General features: G+C 38.9%; 1 long non-coding RNA gene across 1 annotated transcript; it reads left to right on the top strand.

The window, feature by feature from the left end:
• The first annotated feature begins 1047 nt into the window (after positions 1-1047).
• Positions 1048-4979, top strand: LOC107653357 (uncharacterized). Its single transcript, XR_001630213.1, has 3 exons — positions 1048-1160; positions 1755-1759; positions 4966-4979. It is a non-coding gene; the product is annotated as an uncharacterized LOC107653357 (long non-coding RNA).
• The last annotated feature ends 855 nt before the right edge of the window (positions 4980-5834 follow it).

The following is a 5834-nucleotide window of genomic DNA, read 5'->3' on the forward strand; positions in this document are numbered from 1 at the left end:
ATGTTGCTAGGCAGTTTCTGTGTTCTGACTGTGTTCTGACGACTCAATGGCAGGTTACTAGGATGCTATTGGTGGATGCCAATGCATTGCTATGCATTTGTGTTCAGAATAATTGGTAGTAGGTTTCTAGGGTGTTATTTTTGGTTGCCAGGGTGTTGCTGTGCAGTTTATATGGCTTTCTGAATAGTTGTTTGCAGGTTACTAGGGTGTTATTTGTGGTTGATAGGGAGTTGCTATGCATTTAAGGGGTTCAGAATAGTTGGCAGCAGGTTGCCAGGGTATTTCAATGCCTTTTTCTAAGGTGTTTGGAGTAGTTGTTTGCAGGTTGATTTGTGGTTGCCAGGGTGTTGCTATGCATATAAGGTGTTAAGAATAGTTGTTTACAGGTTTCTAGGGTGTTCATTTTGGTTGCCAGGACATTGCTATGCAGTTTCTAAAGTGTTCTAAGTAGTTTTAACAGGTTTGTAGAGAATTGTAGGCGGTTCCCAGGGCGTTGCTATGTCGTTTCTAAGGTCTGCTGAGTAGTTGTTTGCAGGCTGCTAAGGTGTTATTGGTGGTTGCCAGGGTGTTGCTATGTGGTTGCTAGGGTGTCCTGAAGAATCATTCATGTCTGTTAGTTTAATACTTTGTGTTGGAGGTTCGATCGCGTCACTCAGACTAATAAAGCTCAGATATTTCCACAGCGAGGCATCCAAACGCTGTCAGAACTAACGCTGATGTCTTCCTGTCACATTCTTAATTAAGGTACTCAGTGGAAAGCATGAATAACGAAGAGCTCCGGTCTTAAAGAGACTCTGTTTTGGCACCGTCTCAACGGCTGCTATGACAACTCGGCGGCCTATAGCAGCGGTCGTCAGACAGCGAGCCGTGTTAGAGCCGCTGCCCGAACAGCACAATGGATCACAACTTCATGGATCCCCAATTTAGACTTCAGCCGGCGCGTTTAAGGAGGAACGGCGGAGACGGGCCTCCTCGGCGACTCACGGCGGATCGGCGCCACCTTAACACTCGCTCGCTGCCAGCGAGGCCAGCTTTGTTCAAACTGACAGGAATTGGCAGGCAGCCATTTTGTTCGCAAATTTACATAAATGCCAAATGGTGTCTGTTTCCTGTAGGTCTTCTAGAATTCTCTGTAAGCAGAGCTCCGTGTGTGTGTGTGTGTGTGTGAGCTTCATCAGGACACACTCCTCATCCCTGTTGTGAAGTCGATGAGCTTCACACTGATGCATATGTGTCGTGCCGTAGCTTATTTTAGCTGGAATATTCAGTGACCCCATGAAACAACGAACTGTCCTGCATTTTTTTAATGCTTTACTGCATCATTTTTGTGAGTGAATGTCCACAAACCTGTCAGTTCACCCTATAATCACAAGAAATTATAAATTTTTTCCTTTTAATTTTTAAGAATCTTTTAGAATTTTTTTTGCATTTTATGGTAATTAGGCACAAAAAACTATTTAATTAAAAAAAATGTTTCAAATCTATTTTGGCAATAATGATTTAAATTACAATTTGAAATAAAATTTGTAATGTGTTTATTACTAATAATTGTTTATTGTACTTCCTTTAGCTTATGCTTAACTAAAATAATAAAATAAATTATTGTATTTTTTTACAGTATTTTTTCAGATCCAAACCGAAGTGTTACAGAAATGAGAATATTAGGTGAAATGTGCTTAAATACTGTAGTTGAGCTAATATAATTATTTTAACGATGATCAATCGTCACAATAGTTGCTTTTTGGAATTATTAGTTGTTGTCAATTATATAGCAAATTTCAAATGCTTAATTGTATATATTGTCTCAAAATATAAACTATAGATTGCCTAGCTCTAATCTGATAAATGCAACTATAAGGCATGAATATATTAAGATATTATATACATTAACATCATTATTTTCATTAAAGCCGCTTTGAAACAATGTGTATTGTTTAAACCGCTATATATTAAAATAATTTGACTTGATTTATTTTACTCTGAAAGGAATATTTATATTATGTGTTTGTGTTTGTAAAATTTTTTTGAAGCGTCAGTTACCAACTATTTCATGGTGATAACGCAAAAATTGCATAAAAAACAAAAAGCACTTCTATATTGTGTAAATGAATTGTATATTATATATATTACTATATATTATTTATTAAAATGCATTTATATAACTAAAAAATTAAAAAAATATTATTTTAAATATATTACTATATATTTTGAAAAAAATTTTTGTATTTATATTTTATTATACTATTGTTATGGTTTTTTTTTTGTCCTTTTGGAACATCCTGAACTGTTGTTGTTTTGGAAGAAAAAAACTTTTTTCTTTTTCTTTTTCCTCCCCCCAGTTTTCATGACCATTCTGCAAATAAATCTCAATTTTTGAGGGTGAAATGTGACCTGGACTTGTTTTTTTTTCATGAGATTCACTCCGTCATCATTATCTGTTGAAAGAGCCGCTGTTTCTCTTCACACGGAGAACAGCTGAGTTCACCGTGAACCAGTGTTCCCCGTAATAGTCGTCTCATTATTTTTGAATAACATCAGGTGCACAAATATTTAAACAAGCATCTGTGAGATGAGAGGAAATCATGCAAATATGAAAAGGCCCTGGAAATGAAGGATTGTGGAATGCGGGAGGCTGACATCTTGGCACGCTGAGCTGATCAATTAGTCTAATCACACCAGTGTCAGCGCTGAGGATGCATTAATATTCAATTAATGGTCTGAATCCCTCCTAAAGCTAGAGGCTTCTGGTGCCGCCGCGGAGCAGATCCCACACCTCGCGCTCCCATTGGCTGCTCTGCATTTCATCGCCATGGAAATACCAATCAGTGTTGACAGCGCGGCTCTGGTTGGAGCATGTGATGATCGCTGGCCCCGGGCTTTGACCGACGCTCCCAGGGTCCTTACTGACCACAAACACGTTTTACCAATAAAACCAGACTCGCTTTATTCAAGAGAAACTCGTGCCAGAGAACCGACGCTACAAAAACTGTCTGAGGGGGAAAAAAGAGAAGAAAAGCAGTACACAGTCTTTCTCTCTCCCCCAGAGCAGTTTCTCCTGGAGCAGATGGATGTTGTTCAGGCTGTTTGTCTGTGTGTGTGTGTGTGTGTGTACGTGTGTGTGTGTTTGTGTGTGTGTGTGTGTGTGTGTGTCTGTGTGTGTGTGTGTCTGTGTCTGTGTCTGTGTCTCAGATCCGAGAGCTCTTCTCGTCTCATCTTGTCTTTTCTCATCGTGTTTCTCTCCTCATTCTCTCTCTCTCTGTGTACCGCAGGGACTCGTGCCATGCTGTGTTGGGTGGCACCCATGTGCCCTCGTCTGCTGACTCCTACACTTCCATTGTGAGATTTATGCTAAATATGCATATCTTAATTGCATTATTCAAAATAATTAGCTAATATATTTTTGCATAATGACAAGGTAAGCAAATAGTGTCTCTGTGCTCTGTGTGCTGTGGCTGGGAAACTTTGCAAAATTAATAGACTCCCAAAATTACTAATTACCTCGTTTTTCCCAGCGTTTCAGCGAGGACTCGTTTCCTCCCAAGTGCTGCAGCTAAAGATCTTCACACTGTGTGTGTGTGTGTGGCAGCAATTTATCTGCAGCCTGTGTGTATATAATACACTATAATATAAATGCATTCTTTCATAATGCCCTATAATGCACTTTGTAATCAGGGTAGTGTTTTCTTAAATTATTGTAAACACAGTTATAAAACATAATGCACCTATTTTTGGCTACACCTATATATAGTAAAATACATTATAACCTATAAATAGCATATTTACTGTTTCATTACAGTGAATTATAATGCATTAGTGCATTTAAGGTACCTATTTTTGGCTACACAGTATTTCATATAATACATTATACTCTTTAAACTGTAACGGGGCTGACGAGACGTGAGACGTGTGGATCCATCTGCAGGCTTTATTAAAGAGACGTGGTAAACAGGCAGGGTCAAACAATAATGCGGGAGGCTGACATCTTGGCACGCTGAGCTGATCAATTAGTCTAATCACACCAGTGTCAGCGCTGAGGATGCATTAATATTCAATTAATGGTCTGAATCCCTCCTAAAGCTAGAGGCTTCTGGTGCCGCCGCGGAGCAGATCCCACACCTCGCGCTCCCATTGGCTGCTCTGCATTTCATCGCCATGGAAATACCAATCAGTGTTGACAGCGCGGCTCTGGTTGGAGCATGTGATGATCGCTGGCCCCGGGCTTTGACCGACGCTCCCAGGGTCCTTACTGACCACAAACACGTTTTACCAATAAAACCAGACTCGCTTTATTCAAGAGAAACTCGTGCCAGAGAACCGACGCTACAAAAACTGTCTGAGGGGGAAAAAAGAGAAGAAAAGCAGTACACAGTCTTTCTCTCTCCCCCAGAGCAGTTTCTCCTGGAGCAGATGGATGTTGTTGAGGCTGTTTGTGTGTGTGTGTGTGTGTGTGTTGTGTGAGAGTGTGTGTGTCTGTGAGAGAGAGTGTGTGTGTGTGTGTGTGTGTAAGAGTGTGTGTGTGTGTGAGAGAGAGAGAGAGAGAGAGAGAGAGAGAGAGAGAGAGAGAGAGAGAGAGAGAGAGAGAGAGAGAGAGAGAGAGAGAGAGAGAGAGAGAGAGAGAGAGAGAGAGAGAGAGAGAGAGAGAGAGAGAGAGAGAGAGAGAGAGAGAGAGAGAGAGAGAGAGAGAGAGAGAGAGAGAGAGAGAGAGAGAGAGAGAGAGAGAGAGAGAGAGAGAGAGAGAGAGAGAGAGAGAGAGAGAGAGAGAGAGAGAGAGAGAGAGAGAGAGAGAGAGAGAGAGAGAGAGAGAGAGAGAGAGAGAGAGAGAGAGAGAGAGAGAGAGAGAGAGAGAGAGAGAGAGAGAGAGAGAGAGAGAGAGAGAGAGAGAGAGAGAGAGAGAGAGAGAGAGAGAGAGAGAGAGAGAGAGAGAGAGAGAGAGAGAGAGAGAGAGAGAGAGAGAGAGAGAGAGAGTGTGTGTGTGTGAGTGAGTGTGAGAGTGTGAGAGTGTGAGTGTGAGAGTGTGAGTGTGTGTGAGTGAGTGTGTGTGAGTGTGTGTGAGTGAGCGATTCCAGTATTCCACTTTTCCAGGTCAGGGAGGATTTGGTTCTGCCTGGCTGCCTGGTTTGGCCGTTAACTAGGGTTAATTAGTTAACGTTGCTAGTATGTTATTTCAGTTTTCAGGTTGTTGGGCCCTTGACCACTTTTTTGCAAGGCTAAATAAACATAATCAGATCTATCTATTCAAAAATGGGTTATTAAACTAAAACCATATTTTTTTATTAAAAAAAAGAAGCTTATTTTATTTTCTTTTAGTTTGACTTGTACCAAAATGATCAAAACTGAAAAAAATGCATCTAAAAAAACTAAGGCTTTAAAATAAATTAAAATGAAAACTGAACATATAAAATAATAATAGCAAACTATTAAAGTGTCTCAATGATACTGAAATAACACAGGTTTGAAATAAAATACAATATTTAAAACTTAAACTGGTTTTCTTTAATATTTTAAGATTTAAGATTTTATATATTTTAGCTAGTTGCCAAGGATTTTTTCATTTTCATTTAGTTTAACTTGTACTAACGTAATAAATACTGAATTAAAGAAAAAACAAACAAACAAAAATAAAACAAAATTACTTTTGTTGTAATGTAAAATAACTAAAACTATAATATATTGATAATAAAATAACACTGTTTTGACATTTAAAAAAAAATATTCTACTTTATTTCAGCTAATTGACAAGGAAACCATTTTTAAAAAATTGGGAAAAATTTATTTAGATTAACTTGATAACTAAAACCATAAAAAACCTTTTGTTACTTGAAATAAACATCTAA

This window comes from Sinocyclocheilus anshuiensis, unplaced genomic scaffold, assembly GCF_001515605.1.
Source record: "Sinocyclocheilus anshuiensis isolate Anshui unplaced genomic scaffold, SAMN03320099.WGS_v1.1 scaffold1151, whole genome shotgun sequence".
Taxonomy (NCBI): domain Eukaryota; kingdom Metazoa; phylum Chordata; class Actinopteri; order Cypriniformes; family Cyprinidae; genus Sinocyclocheilus; species Sinocyclocheilus anshuiensis.